The sequence below is a fragment of the Loxodonta africana genome, unplaced genomic scaffold, assembly GCF_030014295.1.
Source record: "Loxodonta africana isolate mLoxAfr1 unplaced genomic scaffold, mLoxAfr1.hap2 scaffold_61, whole genome shotgun sequence".
Lineage (NCBI taxonomy): Eukaryota > Metazoa > Chordata > Mammalia > Proboscidea > Elephantidae > Loxodonta > Loxodonta africana.
The window spans coordinates 1327851-1340293 of NW_026975337.1; positions in this window are offsets into that span (position 1 = coordinate 1327851).

Genomic DNA, 12443 nt, shown 5'->3' on the forward strand with positions numbered 1-12443 from the left:
TTCCCAAGTATTTTATTTTTTGTAGGGGCTATTATGAATGGTTTTGTTTTCCAGATTTCCTTTTCATCATTGTCTTTATTAGTGAATAGAAATCCAACTGATTTTTGTATGTTGATCTTGTATCCTGCTACTCTGCTGAATCTATTAGTTCCAGTAGTTTTCTCCTGGAGTCTTTTGGATTTTCTAAAAAGTATCATATCACCTGGGAATAAGGACAGTTTAACTTCTTCAGTACCACTTTGGATGCCCTTTATTTCTGTTTCTTGCCTCGTTGGTCTAGCTAAGACTTCCAACACAATGTTAAATAGTAGTGGTGATAAAGGGCAACCTTGTCTTGTTCCTGTTCTAAAGGGAATGTTTTCAGCCTCTCTCCATTGGGAACGATGTTGGACATTCATTTTGCGTAGATGCCTGTTATTATGTTGAGAAATTTTATTTCTATACCTATTTTATTGACAATTTTTATCAGGAATGTATGTAGGACTTTATTGAGTGCTTTTTGTGTGTCGATTGAGGAGATCATGTGATTCTTTCCTTTTATATATGTGGTGGGTTACATTGGTTGGTTTTCTAACATTGAAATATCCTTCCATAACTGGAATGAATCCTACTTGGTCACGGTGTATTATTTTTTGATATGATGCTGAAATCTATTGGCTAGAATTTTGTTGAGAATTTTTACATCTATATTCATGAGAGATATTGTTCTGTAAGTTTCTTTTTTTGTGGCATCTTTGCCTGGTTTTGCTATCAGGGTTATGCTGGCTTCAAAGAATGAATTTGGAAGTATTGCTTCATTTTCTACGTTCTGAAATAGTGTGAGTAGTACTGGCGTAAGCTCTTCTCTGAATGTTTGGTAGAAGTCTCCAGTGAAGCCATCTGGGCCAGGGATTGTTTTTTGGTGGGAGTTTTTTTTTTTTTTTTACCATGTCAATCTCTTGTTATGGGTCTGTTCAGATTTTCAATGTCATTTCATGTTAGTTAGGGTAGGTAGTGTGTCTCTAGAAATTTGTCCATTTCCTCTGGGCTTTCAAATAGCTTGGAGTATAGTTTTTAACAATACTCCTTTATGATCCTTTTTATTTCAGTTGGGTCTGTTGTAATGTCCCCCATATCATTTCTTATTTGGGTTATTTGTGTTCTCTCCTGCTTTTCTTTTGTCAGTTTGGCCAGTGATGTATCGATTTTGTTGATCCTTTCAAAGAAACAACTTCTGGTTTTGTTGATCCCTTCTATTGTTTTTCCATTCTCTATTTCATTTATCTCTGCTCTGATCTTTATTCTTTCCTTTCTTCTGATGGGTGTGTGTGTTTTTTTTCCTCTTTTCTTTCTATTTAAGTTGCGCAGCGAATGTTTTGATTTTGTCCCTTTCTTCTTTTTTGATGTGACATCTAGTGCTATAAGTTGACCTCTGAGGACTGCCGTTGCTGGGTCCCAAAGGTTTTGGTATGATGTGTTTTCATTCTTGCTTGATTCTAGCAAATTTCGATTCTATCTTTGGTTTCTTCTATTACCCAGTTGTTTTTAAGCATGGTGTTATTCAGTTTCCAGGAAATTGATTTTTTGTTTTTCCTTACACTTTCTGTTGTTCAGTTCTACTTTCATGGCATTGTGGTCAGAGAAAATACTTTGTATTATCTCAAAATTTTGGATTTTCTTGAGGATTGCTCTGTGGCCTAAGATGTGGTCTATTCTGGAGAATGTTCTGTGTATGTTGGAATAGAATGTTTACTTTGCAGCTGTTGGGTGGAGTGTTCTGTATATGCCTATGAGGTCAAGTTGGCTGATTGTGCTCTTTAGTTTTTCTGTATCTTTGCTGAGTTTCTTTCTAGATGTTCTGCCCTTTACTGAGAGTGGTGTGTTGAAGTCTCCTGCTATTACTGTGAAAGTGTCAATTTCTGTTTTCACTGCTGTTAGAGTTTGCTTTATGTATTTGGAGCCTTGTCATTGGGTGTGTAGATGTTTATTGTGGGTATATTCATGATGGATCATCCCTTTAATCATTATATAATGCCCTTCTTTCTCTTTTATGGTGGATTTTGTTTTTAATTCTATCTTATCTCAGATTAGTGTTCCCATTCCTGCTCTTTTTTGGTAGTTATTTGCTTGATGCATTTCTTCCATCCTTTGATTTTTAATAATTTATGTCTGTTTCTAAGGTGTGTTTTATTATAGACAGCATATTGATAGATCCTGTTTTTTTTTTTTAATCCATTCTTTCACTGTGCATTTCTTTATGGCTGCATTTCTGCCATTTGCATTCAGTGTAATTATTGATAGGGCTGAGTTTATTGCTATCATTTTGTAGTTTTTTGTGTGTGTGTGTGTGTGGTGCTAACAGAGTCTTTGTTTCTATTACTCGCCCGTGCTGAGTCCCTTTTCTTTGTGGGTTTCTTTTTGTTTTTAAATAGCTTTTTTTTTTTTTATTGAGACTTTATATTTTTCTTCTTTATTTTGATGGATAGGTTTCTTGAGGTTGTGGTTAACTTGAAATTTACCCTTATCTTCCTAGGTTTGAGCCAGTCTACTATTGCTTGATATTGCCTGGCCTTCCTCTCCATTAGAAAGTTCTATACCTATACCATCTATTCCCTCTTTTATTTTCCTGACGTTTTTGTCAATTACAGATTAACCTCTCTGGTTCCCTGTTGCACTTGTTTTGGTTTTGGGTAGTTCTCGAGAGTTCATTTCCTAGGTTGATATGCGGATGGTGCAACCTTGCCTCCTAGATTCAGGCCGCGGTCTGATGTTTTGTGTTCTCAGACCAAATGGCTCCCTTTAATAATTCTTGTAGTTTTGGTTTGGCTTTTACATATTCTGTTAATTTCTGCTTATCTGGAAACGTGCTAATTTGAATGAAAGTTTTACAGGATATATTATTCTTGGTTGACAAATTTTTCCTTTCAAGGTTTTATATATGTCAGCCCATTGCCTTGTTGCCTGCATGGTTTTTGCTGAATAATCAGAATTTAGTCTTATTGTTTCTCCTCTGTATGTGACTTTTTTGTTTTTCTTGAGCTGCTTGCAAGTATTTTTTCTTTATCTTTGGTTTTAGTTATTGTGATTATGATAGGCCTTGGCATTTTTCTTTGGGATTCTAACCTATACGGGGTTCACTGAGCTTCTTGGATGGTCAGCTTTTCATCATTCATAAAACTAGGGAAGTTTTCTGTCAGTAGTTCTTCAGTGATCTCTGTGTTTTCCATTTTCTCTCTCTGTTCTGGAACTCCAATCACTTGCAAATTTTTGCTTTTGTTTGCATCCCACATAATTCTCCGGGTTTCTTTATTGTTCTTTATTTCTGATTTTTCCTCAAACAGTTGTATCCAACTATTTGTCTTCAATTTCGCTAATTTTGTCTTCCATTGTTTCAAACCTGCTCCTCAGCCCTTCTATGACACTGTCCCTTTCTGAAATCTTATCTTTTGGATTTCTAATTGTGTTTTTGTATGATTATTAGTTGTGAGTTTAGTTTGTCATTTTGTTCCTGTATTACTTTCCTGAATTGTTCCTTTTTTGTCTGTATTTTCCATGAATTTGTCTGCCTTTTCCAAAAATTTGTCTGTTTTTTCCTCATTTTTGTCTGCTCTTTGCTTCAGCTCTTGGATCACTCGAACTACTAGAGACTTGAATTCCTATCAGGTAGTTTTAGTACCTTTTCTTCACTGGAAAGTCATCTGGTGTTTATTCTGGATGCCTACTGGAACCATCCTGTCCTGTTTTTTGTAGTATGTTCTGATATTGCCTACTGTCTTTTGGATATTCAGTAGTTATTTTCTTTGTTTCTTGATTGTAGATTTGTTTGTTTCATTCTGCTTTTCTGTTTTATTTGGTTAAGTCTGAGCAGTGGAGCAGTGCGTTCTTTGTTGTTTGCTCATCTGTAGTCACAATACTTTTCACCTCATCCAATGGGCAGTGCCAGTCAATCAGCTATGGTGCAAATGGCAGGTCCAGCTGAAGGGGAGGGCCTGGGATGGGTTGTTTGTGGCAAGAACTAGGGCTCACAGCATGGACCAGGAATCAGTGCTGGGCAGGTTCAAGTAGGCCGTGCCTCTGCTGCTTGGAAGTATGATGTTCAGTGCATGGTGCAGGTAGACATGAAAGATGGGGGAGGTTGTGATGTGTTGAGCTAATAGTTGTATGGGAAAGAGGAGAGAGAAACAGGAGCTAAAAACAAACAAGAACTAAAGAAAAAAGTGCTAAGGGAGCTTGCCATTGAAGTGGAGAGAAGAGACCCAAAAATGGAGCAAACTAACAAACAAAACAGGGGAAAAAAGACAAAAAAAAATCTAGACAAAAATTTGGAAAAGAATAGCCCCCAGGAGTCCCGGAGTACCATCACAGGGGCAGCTTAGACTGGGGGAGTGGCTCCCAGGCTGCGCAGTATAGCCTGGCTAGAGGGAGCATAGATGTCACACAGCACCAGGTATTCAGGAGACAGGAAAAGATGACAAGTGTAGAGAAATGAGACATAGAGAGAAAAAGAGAGAGAAAAGAAAAGAAAAAAATATAGAAAGAAGAAAATAAAAGATGCCCCCAGGTACTCAGGTGCATAGATTGGGGGAATGTCTCCTAAGCTGTGCAGTGTAGCTCAGCTAGAAGGAGCTCCCAATCGGCAAAAAGAAAAAGAAAACAAACAAACAAAACAGAGCAAAGCAAAATAAGGCAAACAAAAGCCCCAGGGATCCCCCCAAGCGTGGTGTCTTGGGCCGGGGGAGTGATTATCCAGTCAAGCATGGCTCTCAGTCTTTCAAGAAGAAGCAAAGATGGCACATGGAGCCAGGTGTTCCAGAGAAAGTAGGAGGAAGTGGTAGGAGCTACAGAAGAAACCAACAAAGGTAGAAGGAACCAACATCTGCTCAGGAGCCTGGCCAGTGTGGGCAGGGTGAATCCAAGCAGTCTGAGGCCAAAGCAGTTGCCTCCTGGCCAAGACTGCAGCTGGTGGGAAGTAGAGGAGGCCGAAGGGGGTGGAAGAAGGGGAGGGTTAGGAAAGCATATATTGCTCCTTACCAGATGCTCTGTCTCCTGCTGGGAGTTTTGTAAAGCTGCTTTCCTGTACTCCCTGTCCGCTGATCTCTAAAATAGGTGGAGAGAATCCAAGTAGCACAGATGCTGCACTTTCCAGGCAGCTGAGTCACCACAGCCAGCCAGGAAGCTCAGAGATGGAGCAGCCGGAAGAGAATGGGGGTGGGAGGGGGGCGGCTTGGGAAAGCATGTATCACTGGTTACCAGGTCCTCTGTCTCCTATTGACTGCCAATCCCCAGCTGGAATCCAAGATGGCGGATCCATGCTGCGTTAGTGATGGTGCCCTCTGCACACATCTCTCCTCTCCGTCTGTTGTCTGTCAGTTTCCTATTCCATTCGGTGCTTGGCTGAATTCTTTATCTTTTAGGCACTTCACATTCCAGTAATGATGTTTTTCTCTGTTTTACTTAGTTTTTCAGGTCTTTGCTGCAGAGGGACGTCAAGGTGCTTCTGCCTACGGTGCCATGTTGGCCAAAGGTGTCTTTTCTTTCAAGTTTTATTTAACATATTACTTAACCTTCTTACCAGAGCAGTTTTACAGGAGAGAATAAATAATGTAGAAATCATCCAAATTAGAGACTCAGAAGTAAAAATAGCTGTATTGGTAAAAGACTTGATTTTATGTAGACAGAGGAATTCCTAAGAAACAACACAAAATATTATAGCAATAAATGAATTTAGCAAAGTATTCAGAGTAAAAATAAATCAACATACAAAAATTAGCTATGTTTCTATACAACAGCAATAAACACTTCAGAAAGAAATTTAGTAAACACTTAAAACTACAAAACATTGGTGAAAGAAACTTAAAAAGCCCTAAACCATGTCATGGTTTTAGAGAATTAATATTGGTAATGAGGAAATACTGCCAAAACTTATCTACATATTTAATGCAATCCTGATTAAAATCCAGACAACCACTTTTAGAAATGGCAAAGCCAAGCACCACAAATCAACTGAGTCTTGAAATAGAAGAACAAAGTTGGAAGACACACTGCCCAAATATCAAAACCTTTTACAAAGGTATAGAAATCAAAACAGTGTGATACTGACCATTTTAGGATGTTTTCTAGAGAAGCAAAATCAATGTAGCATATAAATATATATGCGTGTGTGTATATATGTACATGTGTATATGTCTACATGTGTATATACGTATATGTGTGTGTATATATAGGTGCATTTATATGTGTATGTATATGTGCGCATGTGTATGTATATGTGTGTGTGTGTGTGTGTGTGTGTGTGTGTGTATACAGAGAAGGAGAGAGATGCGAGGGCAGAAATTTATATCAAGAAAATGGCTCATGTGGTTGTAAAGACTAGAAAGTCCTAAGTCCGTGGGTGAGGTCGGAGGCTTATCCTGAGTCACATAGCTTCACATAGCTGCAGGTTCTGGAAACCCAAGATCAGCAGGTCAGACAGCAGGCCTCGAGCTCACAGGCTATGAAGGCCAACTAGCACGAAGATTGGCAGGTAATATGTCAGTTCCCTGGCTCGTAGGGTACAAAGGCTGACAAATCCCAAGAGTGCCAGGTAAGCTGCTAGCTCAAGCACCAAGAACCAGAGGACAGATGCAGGATCCAGAGTAAGATAAAGCCAGTGACCTTTGCCAGAAAGTCACATGCATTGGACGTAGAACATACCCCTTAGGAAACTCATTTTCAACTGATTAACTGTTTGGAGCAGATCTCACCATGGACGTGATAGCATTGTATCAGATATGACTACGGAAGTGATTACGTCATCACACAGCTGCCAAACTACATCATAACTGCCAAGCCATTGAGAATTATGGCCCCGCCAAGTTGACACATAACCTTAACCATCACTTAATGTAAGTATAGACAGAGTAATAGAAATCAGAGACCACTTGATTTAGGCCAATTAGTTTTCAATCAAAGTGCAAAGACCATTCGATAAGAAAAGAATAATCTCTTCACAAATATTCCTTGGACAACGGATATTCACATACAAAGGAAGGGATTTTGAGCTTATATCATCCTATATAACAAAATTAGCTGAAATTAGCTGAATAATTAGCTGAAAAATGTGTCAATGTCCAAATGATTAGAACGAAGCATATGCAAATTTCAGAAGAAAACATAGGGTTAAATATTCATGATCTAGGTTTTGTAATAAAATATTAGATACGACACCAAAAGCATGAGTAGTTTAAAATAGAAACACAGAGAGAAACATAGAGATACATAGAGTTGGAAAGAGAGAGCTAGAGAGACACAAAGAGAGGTGCAGAGAGGAAAACAAAATCAGAGAGAGAGAATAAGAAATAGACACAGAAATCCAGGGAGAAGCAGAACTACCTCCTCCCAGAGACAGAGACAGGACAGACAGACAGACAAAGACAGTGAGACAGAAAGGAAAAGTGAGATACAGATTTTGAGACAGGTTGAAAGGGGGATAGAGAGAGAGAAGGAAAGAGGCAAAAAGAGATGTTCAGAGATAGACAAAGACACCCAGAGACATGGAGAGAGAGAAACAGACACAGACAAAGACTGATGAGAAGAACAAAAGAGAAGCAGAGTGAGAGGCAGAGATGTACAGAAGGGAAGGAAGATAGAAAAAATACAGAGAAATGCAGAGAAAATAATAAATTCACTCAGTCAGACATTGAGAAATACACAGAGACGGGGGAAAGATTTCTGTAGTTATTAGGTGCTGTCCAGTCAATTCCAGCTCATAGCGACCCTATGTACAACAGAATGAAACACTATCCAGTTCTGGCCCATACTCATTAACAGTTGCTGTGTTTCAGCCAATTGTTGCAGCCACTGTATCAATCCATCTCATTGAGGGTCTTCCTCTTTTTTACTGACCCTTTACATTACCAAGCATGATATCCCTCATACACTAGTCCCTCCTGATAATATGTCAAAAATATGTGAGATAAAGTCTTGCCATCTTTGCTTCAAATGAGCATTTTGGCTATACTTCTTCCAAGACAGATTTGTTCATTCTTCTGGCAGTCTATGGTATTTTCAATATCCTTCGCCAATGCCATCGTTGAAAGGCATCAGTTCTTCTTTAACCAGCTTTCACATGCATACAAGATGATTAAAAACACCATGACTCAGCAAAAAAAAAAAAAAAACAAACAAATAAGAGGAAAAGACAATATATGAGGATAAAATATTCAGCACAAAAAATTAACTGGAAAAAAGAAACCGTCAACAATACACACAAAAAGACATCAAAATGACAACATACCTATTCATAATTATGCTGAATGTAAATGGGCTGAATGCACCAGTAAAGAGACAGAGAATGGCAGAATGGATAAAAAAACACGATCCGTCTATATGAAGCCTAAAAGAGACACGCCTTAGACTTGGAGACACAAACAAAAATTCAAAGGATGGAAAAAAATATATCAAGCAAACAACAATCAAAACAGAGCAGGTGTGACAATATTAATTGCTCACAAAATAGGTTTTACGGTTAAGTCCAGCAGAAAGGTTAAGGAAGGACACTATATAATGATTACAGGGATGAAATACTAGGTGGGTATAACCATATTAAATTATGCAGCCAGTGACAGGGCTTCAAGATACATAAAACGAACTCTAACAGCTTAGAAAAGTGAGATAGAAAGTTCTAGAATAATAGTAGGAGACTTCAACACGCCACATTGGTGATGGACAGAACATCCAGAAATAAGTTCAATAAAGACACTGAAGATATATGAAAGTATGAACCAACTTGACCACAGACATATACAGAACGCTCCGCCCAACAGCAGCCAAGTATATGTCTTTTACAACACACATGGAACATTCTCTGGAATAGACTACATATTAGGTCATAAAGCAAGCCTTAACAGAATCAAAAATATCGAAATATCACAAAGCATCTTCTCTGATGGTAAAGCCATAAAAGTAGAAGTCAATACCAGAAAAAACAGGGAAAAGAAATCAAACACTTGGAAAGTGAACAACACCCTGCTCAAAAATGACTGGGTTATAGAAGAAATTAAGGATGGAATAAAGAAATTCACAGAATCCAATGAGAATGAAAACACTTTCTATCAGAGCCTTTGGAACACAGCTAAAGCAGTGCTCAGAAGTCAATTCATATCAATAAACGCATAAATCCAAAAAGAGGAGAGGGCCAAAAGCAAAGAATTATCCCTATGACTTGAACAAATAGAAAGAGGGCAACAAAAGAAACCCTTAGGCACCAGAAGAAAGCAAATAATAAAAGTAAGAGCAGAATTAAAGGAAATAGAAAACAGAAAAAACAGTTGAAAGAGTTAAGAAGACCAAAAGCTGATTCTTTGAAAAAACTAACAAAATTGATAAACCATTCTCCAAACTGACAAAAGAAAAATGTGAGAAGAAGCAAATAACACAAATAAGAAATGAGATGGGCCATATCAAAACAGACCCAACTGAAATTAAAAGATTTGTATCTAATTACCCTGAAAAAAAAATTGTGCTCTAAGAAATTTGAAATACTAGATGAAATGGATGAATTTCTAGAAACACACTACCTACCTAAAATAACACAGCGGTAGAACAGCTGAATAAACTCATAACAAGAGATAGGAAAGTTAATTTAAAAACCCTGAACAACAGCAAAGAAAAAAAAAAAAAAACAAACCTGGCCCTGAAGGTTTCACTGGAGAATTCTACCAAACTTTCAGAGAAGAATTAACACCACTACTAATAAATGTATTTCAGAGTACAGAAAAGGATGGAATACTCCCAAACTCATTCTATGAACCCAGCATATCCCTGATACCAAAACTGGGTAAAGACACCACGAAAAAAAGAAAATTACAGAGCAATATCCCTCAGGAACTTAGATGCAAAAATCCTCAACAAAATTCTATCCAATAGAATTCAACAACATATCAAAGTAATAATGATAAAAAGAATTCACCATGAACGAGTGGTAGGCAAGGATGGTTCAACATCAGAAAAACAACCAACGTAATCCATCATATAAACGAAAAAAAAAAAAAAAGACAAGAACCATATGATCTTAACAATTGATGCAGAAAAGGCATTTGACAACGTCCAACACCCATTCAGGATAAAAACTCTCAGCAAAATAGGAATAGAAGGGAGATTCATCAGCCTAATAAAGGGCATTTACACAGAGCCCATAGCCAACATCACCCTAAATGTAAAGAGTCTGAAAGCATTCCCACTCTGCTCCCTTCTTTTATCTCAAAAGAGATTAGGCTAAAACACAAATTTAATCCTATAGATTTAGTCCTGCTTCGTTAGCATAACTTCCACTAATCCCATTGTATTAACATCATAGAAATAGAATTTACAACGCATAGGAAAATCACATCAGATTACAAAATTCTGAAGAATCACAAAATACTAGGAATCATGGCCTAGCCAATTTGAAACACAGATTTTGGGGGGACACAGTTCAATCCATGACAACCTCCATGGTCAGATTTTTTGTAAGTGTTTTATTCTTCTGCTTATGATTGTAAAAACAATGGTTTTCATAATTTCCTTTTCAGATTGTTTGTGCTGGAGCATAGAAACACAGCTGATGTCTGTGGATTGATCTTCTGCCCTGAAACCTTAATGAATTTGTGTATTATCTGCAGGAGTTTTCTTTGGATTCTTCTGGGATTTTACAGATTATTAAATTACTTGCAAATAGAGATTGTTTTTCTTTTTTTCTGATATGGATGTTACTTATTTTGTGTTTCTTTGTTTTTCCTAATAGTTTTGGCTTGGACTATCAGTACAGTGTTGATTAGCAGTGATAAACATGAGCATCCATGCCTTGTTCTTGATATTGCGGGGAAAATTTTCACTCTTCCATCATTGAATATGATGCTTGTTACTTTTTTTTTTAATAATTTTTATTCTGCTTTAAGTGAACGTTTACAAATCAAGTCACCCTGTCACATGTAAACTTATATACACCTTACTACATACTCCCATTTATTCTCCCCCTAATGAGTCAGTCCACTCCCTCCTTCCAGTCTTTCCTTTCGTGACCGTTTTGCCAGTTTCTAACCCTCTCTACCCTCCCATCTCCACTCCAGACAGGAGGTGCCAACACAGTCTCAAGTGTCCACCCGATACAAGCAGCTCACTCTTCATCTACATCTCTCTCCAACCCATTGTCCAGTCCCTTCCATGTCTGATGAGTTGTCTTTGGGAATGGTTCCTGTCCTGGGCCAACAGAAGGTTTGGGGACCATGACTGCTGGGATTCCTCTAGACTCAGTCAGACCATTAAGTCTGGTCTTTTTATGAGAATTTGGGGTCTGCATCCCACTGTTCTCCTGCTCCCTCAGGGGTTCTCTGTTGTGCTCCCTGTCAGGGCAGTCATTGGTTGTGGCCAGGCACCATCTAGTTCTTCTGGTCTCAGGATGATGTAAGTCTCTGGTTCATGTGGCCCTTCCTGCCTCATTGTTATCGTGTGACCTTGGTGTTCTACATTCTCCTTTGATCCAGGTGGGTTGAGACCAATTGATGCATCTTAAATGGCTGCTTGCTAGCATATAAGACCCCAGATGCCACACTCAAAGTGGGATGCAGAATGTTTTCTTAACAGAATTTATTTTGCCAATTGACTTAGAAGTTCCCTTAAGCCATAGTTCCCAAACCCCTGCCCTTGCTCCGCTGACCTTTGAAGCATTCAGTTTATCCTGAAAATTTCTTTGCTTTTGGTGCAGTCAAATTGAGCTGACCTTCCCTGTATTGAGTATTGTCCTTCCCTTCACCTAAAGCAGCTTTTATCTACTATCTAATCAGTAAATAAGCCTCTCCCACCCTCCCTCCCCCATAACCACAAAAGAAGTGCATTCTTCTCAGTTTGTACTATTTCTCAAGATCTTATAATAGTGGTCTTCTACAATATTTGTACTTTTGCATCTGACTAATTTCACTCAGCATAATGCCTTCCAGGTTCCTCCATGTTATGAAATGTTTCACAGATTCGTCACTGTTCTTTATCAATGCGTAGTATTCCATTGTGTGAATATACCATAATTTATTTACCCATTCATCCATTGATGGACACCTTGGTTGCTTCCAGGTTTTTGCTATTGTAAACAGAGCTGCAATAAACATGGGTGTGCCTATATCTCTTCGTGTGAAGGCTCTTATTTCTCTAGGGTATATTCCGAGGAGTGGGATTTCTGGGTTGGATGGTAGTTCTATTTCTAACTGTTTAAGAAAACGCCAGATAGATTTCCAAAGTGGTTGTACCATTTGACATTCCCACCAGCAGTGTATAAGAGTTCCAATCTCTCCACAGCCTCTCCAACATTTAGTATTTTGTGTTTTTTGGATTAATGTTGGAGTGAGATGGAATGTCATCGTATTTTTAATTTGCATTTCTCTAATGGCTAATGATCGAGAGCATTTTCTCATGTATCTGTTAGCTGCCTGCATATCTTCTTTAGGGAAGTGCAT